The 21,622-nt window shown below is 38.5% G+C and overlaps 1 protein-coding gene across 3 annotated transcripts in view; it reads right to left on the minus strand.

Annotated features, from left to right (window-relative positions):
• Positions 1-21,622, minus strand: part of XIRP2 (xin actin binding repeat containing 2) — a 340,525-nt gene that overhangs the window by 56,508 nt on the left and 262,395 nt on the right. Inside the window, exon 1 of one of the 3 annotated variants that reach the window (XM_032637471.1) lies at positions 11,517-11,669. The exons of the other annotated variants lie outside the window; for them this stretch is intronic. The gene's annotated coding sequence lies outside the window, so the exon portion shown is untranslated. Of the gene's footprint in view, positions 1-11,516; positions 11,670-21,622 lie in introns of those variants that run through there. 3 annotated transcript variants of the gene reach the window in all.

The following is a 21,622-nucleotide window of genomic DNA, read 5'->3' on the forward strand; positions in this document are numbered from 1 at the left end:
TAAATAAGTTCTATGCTAGCTGCAGTCTGGAAAAGCCAGACGTTCCCAGATCCATTTTTAGGAATTCCTCAATTCTTCATCCTCTTTCACCTCTCCATTAAGGTTAGCATCTGAGATTTATTCTGACAAAGGATATTAAAAGAAAGCAAATCACTAAACTCTGACTCTCAATGACTTAGACAATTAATGCTGTGGCAGCTTCTCTCTTACTAATCATTCTTTTCCTTTGACTAATAAAATGTATTTAATTCAGTCCACCTTTTGTCTTAGAGAAATTCGGTCTTTGAATTTACACAAACTCTTTTCAATGACCTTAAGTAAGTCTTTGTTTAAAATGCTTTCTCTGCCTAAGCCCACAAATAACAGCATATTTTGATATGGTTTTCTTTTGAACTTAATGGCTGATAGACTTGATCAAAGAAAGGAAAGCACACGAATTCCATATACTTTCTTTACTGAACATTATCTGGAAAAGCTAAGCAATCGAGGAGAAAAGTGAAAATGCTTAAATAATGCAACATTTTGCTCGCTGAATAAAAGACGCCTTTGGAAGTAAATTGACTCTTTCAGAGCAGTGATGTACTTAGAAAAATTCTACCTAAAGAAATAAACACTTGGCAAACGATGTGATCTTCAGTCATTTAAATGTTTCCTGGGTAGGAAGATAAAACTGTGAATGTTAAGCAAAAATATTAAGAATCTGTTTTTCTTACCAAAGCTCTGGTTCTTCTAACATGCTCTAAAATGAAAGGTAATCAGCACTTGTCAAATGTTTGTACTGTCACAACTCCTTTCTTATTATTGTCCCCCGTAATTGCAGGGGACACTAGATAGTGCTGTATACATTTTGAATTTAAGTCTTTTAAATTTCGTACAAGGATGTTTATAAATTAAAGCTATAATGATTTTAATATATCAAAACTTTGAATCAGCCAGGTGCTGGGTTACTCTCCCTGTCACCACTAACATGACCTAAATATCCTCTGCATATCAACACAGACTGTAATTTCAAAAGAAAGAGATGATGTCAGTTTCCTAATGATATGCTGGTCCTAAGAACTGTCCAAAGAGTGGAAGTAATTTAATAGTCTTCCCTGCTTAAGATACACATGGGATACATAGCTAGTCTCATCATCCCTTAATTTATTTATAGTTACTTATCTTAAAAAATGTGCCATTGGCATTTGTTTCTTTTCCCTTAGATTCAAAACCTAATCCTGTAAGTGCCCCGTAAGTGGAGGAACTGAGTTTATGCTGCTTATTTCACTCCTGTTTTTAGAGGGTGTAGTGTAAAAATCAGTCTTTAAATGTTATTCAGATTGAAACTTGCTCTTTTCCATGCACATTAAGACAGTAACATCTGTGAACAACAGAGAATTTAATTAAAACTTGCAAACAAAATTTTCCTAGACCAATGGTATTTAAACTCAAGTGTAGTGGAAGGTGAGAAGAGGAAAGTTGTGGGGAGTGAAATGTAAGAAGCAATTAAAACTATATATTGGGCTTCTTTGTAAAATTCCATATGAAGCTAGGCTTTCACAGCTTTAAAATAGAATCACTTTCCAAGACTACTCCCTTTAGGTACCAAAAGCCTTAGGCAGATGGACAAATCACTTCATTTTAGTGTGACCTCCTACTGTTTTAGGACAACTTACCTAAAAGGGAAATCAGACTCTAAAGTTAAGCATCTCCTTGTTTGTTTTTAAAGATTATTTTAAAAATTTAGACACCTAACTACAACTACAGGTTATCAACCACTAGCCAGGAACTCAGCATCAGTCTCCATCTCTTGAATCTTCTAGTAGCCTGCATAACCGTGTCCACCATGATTTCAGTCAAAGAATCTCTTAGTTTCATCAGTTTACAAAATGGCAACACCCACATTGTCAGTATGAAAGGCTGGCCATCACACAGTGGCCAGAAATGCTCCTTGTGGGCCCTTATGTGGCGGTAGAAGAAATATAATGCACCTCTAAGCATGACATGCTTGTGTTTTCCCTAACAATGAGTGCCAGAGACTTTCCTAACATTTTTGCAGAACTGGTTATTCAATTTTTATTATTACCTAAAATTCCTAGATTGCCAAGAAGCAAACCAACAGTAGAGATGAATATGGCCAACTTCACAGGTATTTAACATATAACATCATGACTTGTACACAGTGTATGCCCAATAAGCATTTATTGAATGAAACTGCCTTGCAAAAATATTGCAAAATTCAACGCCCATCTTTTCATGGTTCCTGTTGACAGATTTTAATTTCTCTCTCGTACTTCTTTTTAAAGAGTAGAAAACAAGTTCCAAATTCTGTAACAGAAGTTATTTAAGCAGAGCAGCAATGTGAAATTTGGGACTAGAGCTTCCCGGAGGGAGCAAAAATAAACTTCTTGCCTGTGAACCTGTGAGTCTGCCACAACCACAATGAAATCCAGCTCATCCCCCAAAATGCTCAGCGGGACACCACATGAGCAGGTGAAAATTAGAACTGCACAAAAATGTGTGTTTGGAAAGTGAAACTAGTCAACTTTGGGCTCTCTGCCCAGTTTAATTTCTGCCAGAAATTCTCCTGTTATTACATATTTGCAGAAAGAAATTAGAAAAGTGTTATAGCTAAAAAATTTCAGATACATTCATATCTCTATCGCAGTTTGGCCCAGAAAAAATAACTAGCTTCCCCAGGCCAGTGGGCAAGTACAGGACTACGGCTAGAACATAGAAACACTAATACACACACACACACACACACACACACACACACACACTTTTCTTTGGAGGACCATTTAATCACAAGTAGTATCCTATTTGTTTTATGAGATCTAGGAGGAAGACCTCAGTAAGTTTTCAGAGTGTCCCAGTGCAGCTCTGAGTTGAAAGTCTGCCAAGGAAAGCAGATGTGACAGAAAGCCCCAGGTCCCATTCACCAGCAGTGCGGGGCCTGAGGAAAATGTCATAAAACTCATGGAACCTAACACTTGCCATTATAAGAAATATCTCAGAAGGAGGAATTAAAAATGCTGAGGCTTTGCAGCATTCTCCGCATTGTTCTTTATAAACTCTCAAAACCGAGTGTGGAGTTGGTGAGTAGCTTAGACCAGGAAAAAGTAACACTCATCTATCTATGTCTCCTGAAACACACACACACACACAAACACACAATTCTTGACACCCAACCATGTATGTTTTTCAGGGCTCCATCCCCAGTCTTGTTTCTGCCTTATCACACACACTCCATCAGTTCTCAGCTTCATCCATATTACATCAATGCATATGTCTAGTAACTAAGTCTTAACCTTAACAAACCTTTTAAAATTCAACATGGCTTTTTAAAAAACATATTACCCACAAATTTATTTCCATTTTCAACTTTTCCAGTGGTATATTAGAATAGAGAACATCTGGGATTGTCAGGAATAATGGTGAATGTGATATGCAATTAAAAGTGAATAAAATGATTGTTGGGTATTAGCATATATACAAAACAACAGACCTTTAAATATACATATTTAAATATATATATATAAATATATACACCCAGGCAGCCTGGGAATGGGAGCAAATATATCAGATTATGAGGAAAATGTTGAACTGACTTTTTTTTTTGATGGTTAGCATTTTTATTTTTTAGTTTATTTTTTAATTTATTTTAATTTTTTATTATTATTATTATTTTTGCAGTATGGGGGCCTCTCACTGCTGTGGCCTCTCCCGTTGCGGAGCACAGGCTCTGGACGCACAGGCTCAGCGGCCATGGCTCACGGGCCCAGCCGCTCCGCGGCATGTGGGATCTTCCCGGGCCGGGGCACGAACCCGTGTCCCCTGCATTGGCAGGCGGACTCTCAACCACTGTGCCACCAGGGAGGCCCTGAACTGGCTTTTGATGAGGTAGATTTAGCTCAAGAACGTGGGGACAAATGAGATGGGAGGTCAGTGAAAGCTCTTCTCTTGCAGCTGACAACGGGGCCCAGGCGGAGTGGGCATTGGATGTCTCATGGTTCCCTTAAGCTTTAGACCCATCCCTGAAGCCTGGAGTCAGGAGCCCTTAACACCAGGCCACCAACACTTCTGAACTGTTCTTGGCCTTGGTTGAAATGGGTGCCCTAGTCCATCCTAGGCTCCATCCTGTCGTGTTCCTAGCTCTCCTTACTTCTGACCTTGTGATTTATTTTCCCGCTTAGCTTCATCCGTCAAACCTTGCATTGTACCATTTCACTGGCTCATAAGCTTTTGCTTTCTCTTCCATTATTGGATTCTTCTTTGCCTTTTCTGCTTTAGATTCTCCTGATAAACAGTCTGGCACCCACAGCCCCATCTTTCAATGCCTCCCTCCCCAGCCTCCCTCCCCAGCAAGAGTCCTCCTTCCATCTTTACTCAGACACTGTGAGTGGATCCAAAATACAAGAGAGATGAGGCAAAAGAGGCAGAGAGCTGAGGGCCAGGATGTGTTGAGGATGGGAAGACTACGCCGTGGGTCAAGACCAGTTGTAGTTGAAAAGAAAGAAAACTGTGATCTAAAAGAGTATTCTGAGAGTCCAAGAACTAACTCAAAGTAATGACAAGGTCCATTGTATGGCTGTGAGCAGCTCCATCAGAAAGGAGACAGAGTCATTATGGTTGAAGTGGTTGAAGAAGTAATGTGATGCTGACATCAGTAAGGATAACCGAAAAGTTCTTAGTTTCAAGTGTTGGAAAGATTATAATAGAAAAAGGGTATTTAATAGCTTTCTACAACTCCAGAGAGGCCAGAAATTTAATTTGAGCTCAAGAGTGAACCTCTGAAAGGGAAGGATGCCTTTAACAAGAGAACAACCTATTAAATCAGGTAGATAATTTTCTCTCAAACGGTTCTCATTTAGTGTGCTGTTATTTTGAATGTTCAGCATCTAGGATAACTTGGTACTTTATATTCTTATCTTGCTCTCTGGGGAAGATGTAAAGGTTATTATATTAGTCTCATATATTGAACAATAATAATAATGATAATACAGCAAAAGCTTATGTAGAACTTACTATGTACCAGGCTCTATTGTTTTTGTCATTTTACAAATATGAATTTATTTAATCCTCAAAACAACCCTGTGAGATAGATTTTATTATTATCTCGGTTTTCAGATGAGGAAATAGGCACAGAGATGGATTAAATAATTTGCCCAGATTCAACTAGCTGGTTAAGTGTCAGAGCTAGAATTCAAACCCAGGTAGTCTGGCTGCAAAGTCTGTGTTCAACTAATAAGGGTTTACCTGACAGCATTTTCTGGTTTCCTAGTAAAGTGTTATGTGGGTTTCCTTTGGAATTTCTTCTGGCCCTGGGAGATGATGTTTCTGTGATTCTGATAAACTGAGGACGCTTCATACATCTTAAGGATAGTGATAGCTCTAGGGTTAAGTAATATATTCCAGAGGGCTTTACTAGAAATGAAATAAAAAAGAAGGAAGGAGAAAGGGAGAGAGAGAGAGAACATAGCACATCATTTGTGAAATCTTTCTAATTTCAAAAACTATTCAAAAAACTTTCTAATTTCAAAATGTAAAAATGATATCAATAATGAAATTTTATATGTCAACTCCTGGAACTCATTTTATATAGCTATCTATGGGAGAATAATCCTGTAGAAAATGTCCATTATTGTCATCGTTCTTATAAAGATGTAGCTTCACACTTTCTCAATACAAATGTTTACAAAACTCTGTCAGGCTCTTTACGCAATGTTACACAAAAGGTAAAAAGAGGTGTCATTATGGATGATATTATGGTTATTGAATGTTGTTTGAAGACTACTCATCTTTCTTAGAACATCTAAATGGACTTTTAAAATATGAAAGAAATGGAGAACAATATGGAGGCATAGGTAACACTGTGCTTTATAGAAAATAACGTATACATACACAGACACATATATACACACATATATGTATATATGAGCATAATGGAGCACAAATTGAAAGAGATGGTAATAGTATAACATAACGACATAGTCGAGAAGCTGGGGCCAGTGGGGCTGAAATGGTGAATTAAATGAAAAGCAGTGAAAATTGAAGTTTGCAGTAATTTGTTGCTTCTATTTAAAGGGTGGACTATTAGAAACTATAAATCGTAGTTTTGAGCTGACAATTGCAATAGCTGGACTAGATCTTTGTAGGGAAAAAAATATTGCAACTTTAATACAAACATATGCCTTCCTTTCAAATTTCATTTCTCTGATATTTTACAGATTTAAACTTGAGGTTATTGTTCAGCTCTGGATGAATGAGTGGATGATGAATCCTGAAATTATTCCCATTCCAGAATGAGTCAGTGACTGAAGCACACATGCATTAATACAGTTACATTCCTAAAAATAAATGTTTTTGAGTCCTCGGGGACCCAGAGGGCTAGCATAGCTTCTACTGAAGAAGTCAGGGCTGTAACGAGGTTCTATTCCCACTCTGAGCATCCTTGAATGGCACAGAGGACAGAAAGAGCTGACCAAGCGTCTGACTGCTGCCCGTCGCTCTTTCTTTGGCACCTCTAGCTCTGGCCCCTGTGTTCCAACTGGAAACTGGGCTGGGCTTCACTTTAGTAGCCAAATAGCAGACTTTTACCCTATATAATACTCAGGAGAATCGGTCAAAATCCAACAGAAGCAGAGGCAGTGAATTTTAAACAAAGCTTGTAGCTGGAATTGACCACCCTTAAATAACGTGACCAAACTCACTTTATTCTATCTCTTTCCCAGAATATTCCAACTTGACAATAGGACCCTTGTGTCAACAAGAAAAACTTCTAACTTATAAGACAGATAAATTAAAAGGTGATCCTTGGCTTTGAAAAAAGATTTTTCACTGTTCTCTGGAGCACTTGTTTACTATAGTTCCTTATGAAGTCTAATTACTTGACAAAAAGGCTTAGTGGTTAGATAAGATAAAGCTGAATTCTTATTATGATGGTACTGACTAAAAATAAAATAATCAACAACAACAGAGATAGTGATAAAGCACCCTTCAATTTTAAAGCAATTCAATGGGGAACTATGACTGTACTCATCAAAATTTAATATACATAGTTTAAACAAACCCAGCCACTTTATAACGTGAGTTCTGCCTACATCTTATTTCAATGCAATTAACTTCCTATGAATTAAAAAATAAAATAATTATTTGAACATTATTTTATATTCAGTTCATATTTATGAAACTTAACATGAAAACCATTGACATGTTTTGAAATCATTTATAATGCTGGACTTTGCTTTTAAAATTAATGGTGAGGGCTTCCTTGGTGGTGCAGTGGTTAAGAATCTGCCTGCCAATGCAGGGGACACGGTTCGAGCCCTGGTCCGGGAAGATCCCACATGCCGTGGAGCAACTAGGCCCGTGCGTCACAACTATTGAGCCTGTGCTCAGAGCCCACGAGCCACAACTACTGAGCCCGTGTGCCTAGAGCTCATGCTCTGCGACAAGAGAAGCCACCGCAACGAAGAGTAGCCCCCGCTCGCCACAACTAGGGAAAGGCCGCGCGCAGCAACGAAGACCCAACACAGCCAAAAATAAATAAATAAAAATAATAAATAAATAAATTTATTTAGAAAAATTAATGGTGGTACAATTTTTTCTTTTTAGCTTTTCTATGTTGATAACTACCAAGTTAATGCATTTAGAAACACACATGCTGATATATTCAGATTTGGGGGGAATGTGTTATTGGATCTTTGACCAACAAAAATTTCCTAAAATAAATTCTTTCAGTATTATATTTATTTTAAGTCGTATGTGTGCCTGGAGCAATTTGGCAATTATTTACTTTTGAACAGTCAGACATACCTAAAGCATTCACCTCGCCGGGCAACAGGATATATCCCGCATACAATTAGAAAAATGTAGAAGACTAAAACCTACTTGAAGGTCTGCCAAAAAGAGCAGTGAAAAATGATGTCTCCAATGACAAGGTGATGGTGGGGGTCTGCGGTGGGGGTGGGGCAGAAACAGCTCATCTAGCACAGAAGATGAGCAAACTTAAACGCTTAGTCAAGTTAAAAAATAAACCAATCACCATTTTTTTGAGTTTTAAATGAATATCTGGATCAGTTCTCCTTTTCCATAATTTATCCTAAATTAAAGAGAAACAGGAAATGCAAAATAAAAAGCAACAAAAACCTGGAAGTAAAAAGGCTTTATGAAGGTTTACCTCCAAATGTGTTCCAAGTCATGGGGGTGGAGTAAGGTTGGGGTGATATGGCACAAAGCTTTGCAGAATGACATATAGCACTGAAGTATAAGTCAAGAGAGTTGGTTTCTAGTTCTCTCTGTCTAAATCTTGTAAGTTACTAGTTAATGTTCTGTGGCTCAGTTTTCTTATCTAGAACTTAAAGGTGTTAACTCAAATAGTCACTGAGGTTCTTTGTGTTATCTATGTAATAAATTCCTTTTATCCTTTGTGATATTTTAAGAAGTACAGCCACTCTACCAGGAATTTGGATTACCTATTGCACTGCTCACTGCCAGATTATTTTTATGCCATCATGTATGCCCACAAAGTACCAAGAGTCATTAAATATAGCAATATTCTCATTTCTTGTATCCAAACTGATACAAATAACTCATTGAATTTGCTGATTCTCAATTCTTAAGAAAAAAAAAACCTTTATTCTTTACACTGGCTGATTATCATTGTTCTTTGTGCTTTTCCTGATTATATTGTACAAATGGAGAAGTACTCAGGTTAGTTAAATTTGCAGAAGGATTCCAATGATTAGGAAAATAAATTGGATGAAACTTTTACTCTGGAGTTTATAGGTAGCGTTTCATAGACGGAGAAGTAACATTGTGGATATATGTGATATAATACAATAAGTATTTGGGATTTGTCCCTGGTTCCTGGCACAGAGCTCCTAAAACCCTTCAAAACTCCTGAGTGATGTTGTCTTTGGTATGCTAGCGAATGAGCTAATCCCTGGCCTTATGCAGAGGTAGGAGAAATAGAGATAGCTTCAGGATGGAGGCTGGTTGCCAGAAAAAACACCCAAGCGATTAGAGTCTGAATATTCAGCCCCACTTCCCACCTTGGAAATGGGGAGAGGGGTTAGAGATTGAACGTACTTAACGATGGCCAATGATTCAGCCAATCATCCCACATCATGAAATCTCAATAAAAATTCTAAACAACAGGATTTAGTGAGCTTCCAGTTGGTGAACATGTTGATGGGTGGTGAGCCCAGAGAGTGCATGGAAGCTCTGTGCCCCCCCTGCCCATTACTCTATGAATCTCTTCCATTTCGCTGTTCCTGAGTTAGTGTCTAAAGTGCGGGCAATTGGTGGGTTCTGCTCTAACTCTGGAAGTTAATGTGAGAATTGAACTGAACTGTTGTATACCCCGCTGGTGTCAGAGAATTGGAGAATTGGTTGGTGTCAGAAAATACCATGCATTTGGTGTCAGGGAAAAAACAACAACAATACAACATATCATGCAGTCACACAAAAACCATGTACTTATACTGAATAAATCAGTGTTCTAAAAAAAGTTATTCCTGAATCAGAAAAGTCTGATGTTACCCACATTCTGCAAAGGATGAACCTATAATTTGAATGAGCAAGTGTTTGTCTCAGTAGCAGGGAAAAAAAAATTACAATTTAATTAAATTTCAAAGTGTAACTTGAATGCTTTTAAAAGAGGGGGTGGGAAGCAAATAAAAAGGACAACATAATGTCATTTAAGTTCTATCCTTCACAGATTGTTCAATCAGAAATCTGGGAATTACACTGCCAAGTACTGATTAAGTTTCTGGCCTGGTCTGTAAATTACTGAATCTAGAGGTGACTCCAAGCTAACAAGCGTTACAAAATGGTCTCTTACTGCCCAGACTTATGTGTATGCATGAGAGAGAGAGAAGAGAGGAAGTATCAGTTTCCAGTTCCAAGGTTACCATGGGGGCCCAACCCCAAATTGTCTCATCATAAGTAATATTTTACCAAACGAATAAAATGAATACTGATATGCAGAAGTTTTTCAATTGTGGTAAATGTAAGTGAGAGGCAAAATACTGGAAATGACTGAATAGTAGACAGCTACCAATGGTAAACAACAGTAAATTATCTATGAACTTTGTGGAGATTTTACCCAAAAGTAAACTTGAGGAAAGACAACCAACCCTCTCTTCCTTTGTAATCACTGAAGACTTGAGGCCCGCTTGACATTTTCTGAAGTAAAGCTCTCTGTGATCATTAGAATATCTACTTTTATTTTTCAGGTGGTTGAGGGAAGTTGTATCTAAAAGATGCACAACACTGCATGCAGAAATATTTACTCCAAACTCCAGACTACATTTTCCCCAAACATCTGGCACTTTGCCACATTGTAGACATCTGAAATGCCGAATGACTTTAAAAAATGGATCTAGTTGTTCATTTACATGTTAACAGTAAAAAAGGTAAAAGATTCAAAGAGTAGGTAGAGAGGTAGAGAAATATTTAAGCACAGAATTCAACACTTTCCCAGTTTTTTATCCAATATTTTTGCCACTCACTGGTAATAGCTTCTAAAACTCAAAACTGGTGCTCATATTAAAATTCAGGGCTCTGAATGTAGCTGAGGTAAATATTTTACTCGTCCTTTGGCACCCTGCACATAAAAGTTTTAAATAATTCAAATAAACTCCAGCTCCTCAGTGACCAAATAGAGTTCTGGTAAAAATAAAACATCTTTCAGTTCAGCACCAGCTGGCTAAATTTAAACCCTGTATTATGTAATCTTAAAGTGTCCTTGCTTTTAGTTGGTGTCGTAAGAGATTCTGTTATAATGCCTCTTCCAAATCACTTCAGTCTCTAACATCTAAACATTAAGGCACAACAGGACCAAATTAAGGTGTTCATAGGCAACTGAAGATAGAATAAATTCATTTGAAACAGTATACAGGCCATGTTATTTTAAAAGTAAAATCTCAGTCTTCTCTCTTTAAGTTTGTAGTTACTATAATTAGGCCCGGCAGATCCAACTGGCAGTGCTTTTCTTAATTCTGCAAAACATGTAAGAACCTGATTCTTTAATCCTTATTCCAGTAATACTCCCAGAGGAGATGAGACTGGCTGGGGCAAGAAGCACAAAATCAAACTAAGGCTGAGAAAGAATACATTTTATACATTTCTCTGAGCAAGCTGCAACAGTTGAGCATATTTTCAACTTTTTCTTTCCCTCAGCAAATTTTAAGAAGTATAATTAAAAAGAAAAAAGGAAATATGGTTTAGAGTTTCAAACATATTCATTGTGTACATTATCAATTTATGCTCATAAAAGAGAAACTAATTTTGTCAGTTTTCCCTTTTAGCTATAAATTGAAGTATAATTTTCATTGATGTCTGTTTATCAAGTTTGGTTCATATTTCTTCAATACTAAAAATAAAAAATGCTAACCATTCTACAAAATCCAATTGAATATTTGCTGTGATGACAATTACAATTTGACCTGTGGTCTTCATTGATCTTAAGCAATCAGCAAGAATATATCACAACTCTGGAAGTAGAGTATCAATGACTATATAACACATACCTTTTGTAATATTTAGACTTAAACCCAAGTTCGTGGAAATGTCATATATCTTTACAGTTCTTCACAGACTAGTTTCCTCCTTGGTACAGCAAATTTCCCAGTCCTCTGAAAGCAGTCGGTGGAGTGGAGGCCAGCTCCACTGAAGGGTCTATCAAGAGAGTAGATGGGACGGCTGAATTTATTTCAGCCCTGCATCTAAAGGATGCAACTTAGCACCTATTTTTAGGAACTGAGCTCTGTATAGGTGGGGCCTGAGTCAACTACTCTTTTCAGAAGTGTTCTCTGAGGGCACTCTGCCTCGTAGTGCCCTCAATAATGTATGCATAGTATTAGCACATGTGCAGTCAATCAAACTCCCTTCCACAGCTATGACCATCGAGCCAACTCTGACCTTCTGAACAAAGCCTAAAATATAACCAGCACTGATGAGGAAAAAGAGGAATGAAAGCTCTTGAATTACTTGCATTTGTTTCAATAATTTCAATCTTTAAGAGTCAAGAATCTGAAAATAAAGCACAGAGAGAATGTTCCAATTTATTCTGGTGGAATTTGGGTTCTCAGGAAGTGGAAACGCTGTTTTTATTTACAGAATGTTCTTAGGCATGGAAAATATTAGTTTGCTTTTTGAGACTTCACATATAAAGCAAAACACTATTGTGATGTTTATATAAGTAAAGAAAGTGCTCTTTTGGACAAAAAGTGAAGGAGGAAGGAGTGATAAGGCATTCTAGAGAGAATAAAGGGCATACCTACTGTGTGATTCCTGCCCATTAATATTAGCTTAAAATCACTTGGCAGGAGAAACAGCGGGCAAGGGACAGGAGTCACCTCACATGCTCCTGAAAGAATCATATTAAGTGTCCTTTGCTGCCACCCTGCTTATTCAGCACACCCTGCAGACCTGACCCGGAAGGAAGTAGGAGAGCTCGTCATTTAGCTCCATAATGCCAACATCTAATACATTTTAAGTAAATATAAAACAACCAGCTTCCCCTATCTTTCCTCTCTTCTATTATTTTCCTCATGTGGGCTTAAGTATGTATACTAATGCCCTCACAGCAAGCCCAAATAAAGAAAGAGAAAATTGCCCTTTGACTTAAAGAGAGCACCTGACTTACATACTGTTTATTTCATACAAATGCTTACAAGTAAGCTATTTACCATATTATTTACTAATAAAGACCAGTATGTACATTACATTTTTTTCCATATACAATATTGATTTCTATTAAAAGTAGGTCAAGGAGTGATGTTCCAGCTGATTAAGAAAAAGCTTCTAAAATGGTGTTCTTGTATACTTCACAAGATTTTTCAGGGCCAGCAGCCAATATAATCTAATTAGTTTAGAGTTGTGCTGTCCAGTGTGGTAGCTACTAGACACATGTGACCATTTAAATTTTACTTGATTAAATTAAATAAAATTAAGAGTTCATTTCCTCAATTGTACAAGGCACATTTCAAGTACTCAATTTCTACATGTGCCTGGTGGCTATGTATTAGACAGTGCAGTGATAGAACATTTCCATTATTGCAGAAAATTCTATAGCACAGTGTTGTTTTAGATCACAGGATTTTAACACAGCTTTGACACTAACTAAACTCTATGACCTGGCAAATTTCATATGTTGTCTATGCTTCATTGTACTTCTCTATAACTAAACAGGACTAAGTTTACCTACTTTAAATGGTGGTTGTGAGGATTAAATGTCATAATATATAGGTAATACTCATGAAAGTCTAAATCTAGGACAAAATATTTATTTTAAAATAATAATTATTATTATTATGACTTTATCCTGCTATATGGATAAGAAAATGACATTAGACTGATCTAAGATCACAATAGTTCGATTTAAGTCATGAGGAGATCAACCCACAATGTAAATACAGTTAAATTTAATCTGGTATTTGCATATAGGTGCTAATGATGCTTATCATGGTTTTAGTCTTTCAAAATATTGATAATTACAAAATATTGATAATATTGAATATGACTTGTAGCTTTCTTATTTTCTCTTCTTACTTAAAACTGCCTGCCTTCTCCTTCCATTGTAGTGATAGGTTTCTTCACTTGTTTCTCTAAGTTTCATTCAAGATAACCTTTCTTCAAACTTTCTGTTTTCTGCCCTTTCAGGAAAGAAATATATTTGATTTAAATACATACATAAATAATTTTTTAATATTTTCTAATGTTTATAATCATCCCCAAACTCAATGATTATGCATTGTTGTTGTTGGTCATTTTTTGCATTACGCGGGCCTCTCACGGTTGTGGCCTCTCCCATTGCAGAGCACAGGCTCTGGACGCACAGGCTCAGCAGCCATGGCTCACGGGCCCAGCCGCTTTGCGGCATGTGGGATCTTCCCGGACTGGGGCACGAACCTGTGTCCCCTGCATCGGCAGGCAGACTCTCAACCACTGCACCACCAGGGAAGCCCTATGCATTGTTAAAAGAAAAAAAAAAAAAAAGGATAGGAAAAGAATCCTTGTTGAAACATTATAAAATAGGTGGTAATGGATTAAGAGCAATAAATGTTAGATCTAAGGTAGTATGCATAAATTAACTAACGTAAGATCAAGCAAAGTTTTTCAGTTATAGAATTAGCTAGCTATCATACAATTTGGTTTATTCATTTTAGTCATGAAGACAATGAAAATGTCAGCACCTAGATTCTTACCGTTTGTTATTTCAGACACTGATTTTCATTCTTCATTTTGTAACAATCTAACTAATTGCTATGAAATTACTCTGAAAGAAAGATGGATGGAGGAGTGGATAGATGGATGGATGAATGGGTAGATGGATGACAGCTAGCTAAATAGGTAGAAAGAACCAGAAGGTTATTCCTTGTATCAAAAATCTTAGAAAGTTTAAGTGGAAAATTTTGTTCCCTATCCAATCCATAAACATACTTTATCTTCACAGAGTCTAGATACCTCTACCTATTAAAGCCTGTATTGTACTCAATTGGAACCTACATAAGATTGTTGCTTTTAGTGAGATGGAGTCATTAGCATCAGGCGAATGCTCCCACTGAGAAAAATCAGAAAAGCTGAATCAGTTACAAAAGTAATATATGTAAGGTATCAAGGATCAGCCAAACAATAAGCACCAGAGGGAGCACAATTCAGGAAATGCAAGACTAAGAGCTAAGAATCTGAAGTTGTCCCTGGAGGTTATTTTTCATTTCCGGATGCAGACAGAGGCTGAGAATCCAGGCTCAACTCAGGAAGAGAACTGCTGCTGGGGGACAAAAGAACAGCAAAACTTTTGGCAGTTACATGGGACTGGAGTAACAAAATTGGAGAGTAGCAGGACCTCAAATTCGTTTTTCTCCCCAAGATATTTGCTAAGTTTCAAAATTCCACAGCAAAGCAGGCTACAGTCATAAGCCCAAACACAGAGAATTAAAGTGGAATAGCCCGCATTTTCATGATACTTAGGAGACAAAGGTCTACTGGGAGGACAGGTGACAGCTCAAAGTCCTCAAAGGAAAGGAAAATTGACTCTAAAATAATCTGAGATAACTTTGTTCCTAGTGGTGCTTGATAGTGTGGGCTGAGCTGGAGGCTGAGTGAGGATCCTGTTTCAGCCCCTAGAAGGTGGGAGAGAGGTGAAACAGCAAAGCTGGGGACCTGATCAGGCTTGGAGTGATAAAAGTGGTGACTTGAGTAGACTCAGCCATAGCCAGTCTCCCCCGCAAGACATTTGCCAAATTTGGAAGCTTCATGGGGTGTGAGGCTATGTATCCAAGCTGAAGACCTCTGAAAAGTAGAGCAGAGACAGGATCTGACAGATTCTCAAAGAAAACTTGAAGTGGTCAGCCCCACTACCCCCTCTACTCTATCTGCCTAGCAGAGGACAGGCTGAACCTCTCTGATGAAAGTATATCATCTGGAGCTTTTCCACCTTTGCTTTTTGAAAACACAACGCTTGACTTTCAATTAAAAAAAAATACCTGGCACGCAAAGAGACAGAACGCTGTCGCTAGTTACAAGTAAAAAAAAAAAAAGGGAGAAAAAGCAGATGGTATAGATGTTTGAATTAGCAGATAAGGACTTTAAAATAATCATGATTTATATATTTAAGAAAATACAAGAAATAACATAGAAAGTATATAAAAGATGGAGAATTTCACAATAAAATTAAACTTACAAAATAATACTGAAATGGGCATTCCAGTATTGAAAAATACAATATCAGACATTAAGAACTCAAGGGATAGTTTAATAGCAAATGGGAGACACCAAAAGACAAGATTAGTAATCTGGAACACAGGTGAATAAAAAATAGAAAGCTTTGGTTTGGATATTTTATATTGAATATCAAAAAGTGATCACAGGGTTTTCTGCAGCAATATGACATTGTTGAATCATATAACTATCGTCCATTAAAATCTGTCTTTTTTGCATATATTACTGACAAGCCACATCACATTCTCCTATAATTGTTTAGTTTATGCCTAAGCGAATGGCAGTGATTCCATCCCATTATTCCAGCTCGCTTCTGCCATCAAGCATAGTTGTTCTCTTCACAAGGCAATATATGTGTTATCTAAGTCAATGATAAAGGATATTTAACAGAATGGAGCCACTAACATATATAAAGTCATACTCCTGCTAAAGATCTCCCTCTGAAGGGAAACTGATATATGAGTTTAGATCCATTTACGTATCTACATTTGTAGATATTCTTTTTTTTTTTTTTTCTGGTATGCGGGCCTCTCACTGCTGTGGCCTCTCCCGTTGCGGAGCACACGCTCCAGACGCGCAGGCTCAGCGGCCATGGCTCACGGGCCCAGCTGCTCCGCGGCATGTGGGATCTTCCCGGACCGGGGCACGAATCCGTGTCCCCTGCATCGGCAGGCAGACTGTCAACCACTGTGCCACCAGGGAAGCCCCACATTTGTAGATATTCTTGATGACTTGAAATAAAATGTATCTGATTAGGGGATTTCAAAATTCTCTGTGCTTCTTTACTAGGTGATCAGTAATCTTGAATTTATTCCCTTTTCTACTTTTGCTGGTACCATTTGTAGGTTGAAGCCTATTCTCCTTAACAATAAAGACACCATCTAGGAATTCATTTGGTTCACTTTCTTTTCTTTTTCATTAATATTAAACATTTCCAAGAAAAGCAGTGAATCTCTCTTCTTCCTTTAATTTTCCCTTAATAATAAATCTATACTTTATAAGAGAATTGTGCCAGGGTGATTTACATTTATTTTCTTTTATTCTTATAACAACCCCAAGATTTTGGTATTATCACCATCTCATAGAAGGAAACTGAGGGTGAGTGAAGTTAAGTAACTTCTTCAAAGACAAAAGTTAATCAGCATTATGGGGAATTAGACTCAATTCTGTTGATCTCATATGTTTGGATTATTTGGGATATATTATTTATCCTGACTTTAATCTAAAAATTCTATCCAATCACTATTACATATCCTGAAGGATATGCTTTGAGAGGGGTCACCTCTTTCACATATTGATAAATACTCTGGCTAAGGCACAGTGTAGGCCTGCAAATTAGGTAGGCTCTGGCAAGGCCTTTTGTACATGGCAGCAAGCAAAGTGAACTATCAATCAGTGGACACTCCAAAGACAAAAAGAGTGGATGAGTGAGAACTCTAAAGCTGGGACAATTGTACTTCAGTTACCTGCTATATAGTCCCTGGACCAATGGGGCCAATCTAAGATTTCTAGAACTAAAGAACAAAAAGTCTAAAATTTTTAGAATTAAAGAACTTGAATATATATAGTCTCAAATTCTACATTATTATCTAGCATACATGAAGTACTAATCCACCAATTAGAGTTTAACAATCTGCTTTGAACATTGTTGATGGCATGACCCATTCAGTTGTCATGCAAGCAGGATTAGGGTATTAGTAACTAAATTATGGCTGAATTTAATTAACTGTAATTTTCACTTGCTCAATTCCATTAAAATTACATCACAAGGGGGCTTTCCTGGTGGCACAGTGGTTGAGAGTCCGCCTGCCGATGCAGGGGACACGGTTTCATGCCCCAGTCCGGGAAGATCCCACATGCCACGGAGTGGCTGGGCCCGTGAGCCATGGCCGCTGAGCCTGCGCGTCCGGAGCCTGTGCCCCGCAACGGGAGAGTCCGCAACAGTGAGAGGCCCACATACCGGAAAAAAAAAACCCAAAAACATCACAAGGGGCTTCCCTGGTGGCACAGTGGTTAGGAGTCCGCCTGCCAATGCAGGGGGATGTGGGTTCGAGCCCTGGTCTGGGAAGATCCCACATGTCTCAGAGCAACTAAGCCCATGTGCCACAACTACTGAGCCTGCGCTATAGAGCCCACGAGCCACAATTACTGAGCCTGTGTGCCACAACTACTAAGCCTGCGCGCCTAGAGCCAGTGCTCCACAACAAGAGAAGCCACCACAATGAGAAGCCCGTGCACCACAACAAAGAGTAGCCCCCACTTGCGCAACTAGAGAAAGCCCACATGCAGCAACAAAGACCCAACACAGCCAAAAATAATAAATAAATATAATAAATAAAGTTTAAAAGATTACATCACAATATTAAGGAAGCATTTCAGGCATAATATGACTCACATTTTAATTGTATCTCATAGTCTTATGTAGGATGATGCAAACCAGGATGCTTTAGAGAGTGAAAGGAACACTATAAATAATTATGCTAACACAACAGCACAATCTGAAACAGTCCAGGGCAAACAGGGATGTGGAATCACCTGACTAATAGGCCAGATGTGGACCTTCTTGACTCACCATCAGGGTCTGCATACAGGGGGATGTCTAGTGACCTGGCTCCCAATATAAAAAAGAAAAAGAAAAACGCTCATTACTAGGTACTTCAGTATGTGAATCATTCCTACTCTTTAAATATAATTTGTATAAAATATGTTCCTTATAACAAAGACAGGGATGAATTAAAGAACTCTAGGGAATCTATGAGATTTGATCCAGAAAAGGGTAAGTTAAAATTAGGGAGCTACCTGGTTAAAAAATGACAGAGGACTAGACATTACTAATAGGATTTTTATTAACTGTCAAGTAAAATAGTAAAAAAGAACAAAGAAAAAGCAGCACAAAATAGCATGAATTGCTAATACAGTAATGAAAGAGAGAGTATTAATGTGATTTTATGTTTGTGTAAGAGAGAAGATGAAGGAGATTAAAAAAATAAGAGAAAAGGAGGAGGAAGAAGAAGAGGAGAAAATACTCTGACATTTGTACAGAATTTCCAATAATGGTTATGATTGAGAGCGACAAACATGAATCACAGTTTTGGATGACACATTGCATAGTGAACTCTCTGAATCAGAAGTGGACACAATTTTCTCAAGTAAGAGGGAAAGATTGACTCAGTCCACAGCCTCATGTTGCTCTGACCAAAACTAGGAGATCTTCCCTCAGTACCATGTGAAATACTTCTGGGCCAACCTGAGCTATAGCCCTGACTCATCTCCACCCCTACCCCTCTCTGTATATATCAATACATGCACTACATCTCTCAGAAGGGAGAAATGGGGTGGATTTTAGGCTCTTAAAGAAGCACTTTAGAGAGTAGATGATGGAACTTTGTACAATTTTTCATGCTTTGCACCATGCAAAAGCAAATTTACACACTGTTATCTGATAACCTAAGTTAATTTTGTAAGGTATGGGGTAAAAGTTTCAACCTCTATTCAGCAAATTTGGATAGGACCAAAAATTAAAGATTTTAGATGTAGTTCAGAGACAAAAAGGAAAAATTATGGGAGAAATTATAAGAGCCAAGTGTTCTGTGATGGCAGAAAAGGAAAAAATTCACCTACCCTATCTGAAGGAAATGGCAAGCCTGAATCAATCTCAACACAGTGAAAGTAAAGTAAATAAGTCAAGATGTCATAAGAAGGCACTGCTGGAAGAAGGCAAAGGGCACTGACTTGATGAGGCCAATTGATAACATAGTTTTTTAAAATTAGTTTATTTTTGAAATAGCTGAAAAATTTACACTTATATTCTTGATGTTCTCAAAAAGATTCAGGAGGAGAAGCCGCTACAAAACCATAATAGGTGTTATTAAGGAGAAAATAGGATGGAATGAAAGAATGGAAAAAGTGAAGACTAAAACAGTTTGTAAGAAAATGCAAAATTCAATAGAAAATTAAAGTAGCATTTGAGATAGTAAAGAGCACATATAAAAAAAATTAATTCAATCAATGAAGTGGGGAAAGATTTGAGAAATTTTTCTGTAATGCAGGAGCAATATCAAAGAGATGAAAATGATGGCCCAGATAATCATGGATATGAATGGTAGAGATATGATCAAAGAAACAACTATTTCAGGGGAAGAAAGAGAAAAAAAGCAAGGACATAAATAATTAAATTTAAAAGAAAAGAAACAGTTTTCAAGCTGAAGATCTGAGAGGAAAAAAACCAAAGGCTCATCAAGATACCTGGATATGCCCTTATAAATTTTTGAATTTTACAGATAAAAAATAATGAATAAGGAAAAAGACAAGCTGTTGTCAGAGTTCTTCACTGAGACATTATGTATTATGATAGAGTGGAATGTTGTATATGAAGTGTTTTGCTTTTGTTTGTTTTTATGATGGACATAGATTTGAATGAAGAATTCTCATTATAGACAAGTGCCTGTTATTCATGTATGAGGCACATAGAGATATATTTGTCAATATATAAGAAATTTCTCAAAGAAAATGGTTAATATATCCTCAGTAGGGAAGCAACTAAAATATATCTGCAAGCCTACAAAAGATGATTCAACATCAAGAATAAAAGAATGAGAAATTTATTGTATAAAAGACTTATTATTTGAATTAAAAGTAAACAAATATTGTAAATGCAGTTACAAAATTGAATGTAAACTCCCCCCAAAATCTTTGAAAAAATGTATATGGAAAATAATATATTTTTAGTATTCATGACATCTTATCTTAATAATGTAATAATTCAGGGCTCTAATCATAGATTAAAATAAATTATGTAACATTAAATGTCAAGAGTGGAGACAAGCAGGGGAAATAAAATAGAGTGTGGGGGGGGGGACCTTGAAGATGGCGGAAGAGTAAGATGCGGAGATCGCCTTCCTCCCCACGAATACACCAGAAATACATCTACACGTGGAACAACTCCTACAGAACACCTACTGAAGGCTGGCAGAAGACCTCAGACCTCCCAAAAGGCAAGAAACTCCCCACGTACCTGGGTAGGGCAAAAGAAAAAAAGAAAAAACAGAGACAAAAGAATAAGGACGGCACCTGCACCAGTGGGAGGGAGCTGTGAAGGAGGAAAAGTTTCCACACACTAGGAAGCCCCTCCGCGGGCGGAGACTGCGGGAGGCGGAGGGGGGAGCTTCGGGACCGTGGAGTGGTGCACAGCGACGGGTGCGGAGGTCAAAGCGGGGAGATTCCCGCACAGAGGATCGGTGCCGACCGGCACTCACCAGCCCGAGAGGCTTGTCTGCTCGCCCGCCAGGGCGGGCGGGGCTGCGAGCTGAGGCTCGGGGTTTCGGTTTTGGATGGAGCGCAGGGAGAGGACTGGGGTTGGCGGCTTGAACACAGCCTGAAGGGGTTAGTGCACCGCGACTAGCCGGGAGGGAGTTCGGGGGAAAAGCCTGCACCTGCCGAAGAGGCAAGAGACTTTTTCTTCCCTCTTTGTTTCCTGGTGCGCGAGGAGAGGGGTTTAAGAGCGCTGCTTAAAGGAACTCCAGAGACGGGCGCGAGCCGCGGCTAAAAGCGCGAACCCCAGAGACGGGCGCGAGCCGCGGCTAAAAGTGCAAACCCCAGAGACCTGCGCGATCCGCGGCTAAAAGCGCAAACCCTAGAGATGGGCGGGAGACGCTAAGGCTGCTGCTGCCGCCACCAAGGGGCCTGTGTGCGAGCATAGGTCACTCTCCGCGCCCCTCTTCCGCGGAGCCTGTGCAGCCCGCCACTGCCAGGTTCCCGGGATCCAGGGACAACTTCCCCAGGAGAACGCACGGCGGGCCTCAGGCTGGTGCAACGTCACACCGGCCACTGCCGCAACGTCACGCCGCCTCTGACGCCGCAGGCCCGCCCCACATGCAGTGCTCCTCCTTCCCCCCTCCAGCCCCGGCCTGAG

The sequence above is a fragment of the Phocoena sinus genome, chromosome 7, assembly GCF_008692025.1.
Source record: "Phocoena sinus isolate mPhoSin1 chromosome 7, mPhoSin1.pri, whole genome shotgun sequence".
NCBI classification, from domain to species: domain Eukaryota; kingdom Metazoa; phylum Chordata; class Mammalia; order Artiodactyla; family Phocoenidae; genus Phocoena; species Phocoena sinus.